Below are 393 nucleotides of genomic sequence, written 5' to 3' on the forward strand. Positions count from 1 at the left end.
GCCTCTTTCAGCTCCAAATGCCATGTTCCCCATTTTACAGATAAGGAGACCTAGGAAGCTTTAAAGAGACCATGTGGCTCATTCAAGCCCCCAGGGCTAATACCAGAATGGCAACTCATACACAGTGTGTACACACACACACACACACACACCACTCCATAGATGCACAACACACATGCACATATATACAACATTCTGCACACTTAGTCACAAACATTATAAGGGATCTCAGAGGTCAGCTAGTTAGCTACCCCTACATTGTACAGAAATGGAAAAACAGACCTGGGGAAGTGAATTGTCTTTGAGGTCCCACTGGAATTTGAACCCAAGGTTTCACTCCCAAGTCCAGTGATCTCTCTCTTCTCCCTCCTCTGTCTCTCTGTCTTCTCTCTC

This window comes from Petaurus breviceps, unplaced genomic scaffold (genome assembly GCF_028583685.1).
Source record: "Petaurus breviceps papuanus isolate PSGF00001 unplaced genomic scaffold, PetGlider_PUasm1.0 108, whole genome shotgun sequence".
Taxonomy (NCBI): Eukaryota; Metazoa; Chordata; class Mammalia; order Diprotodontia; family Petauridae; genus Petaurus; species Petaurus breviceps.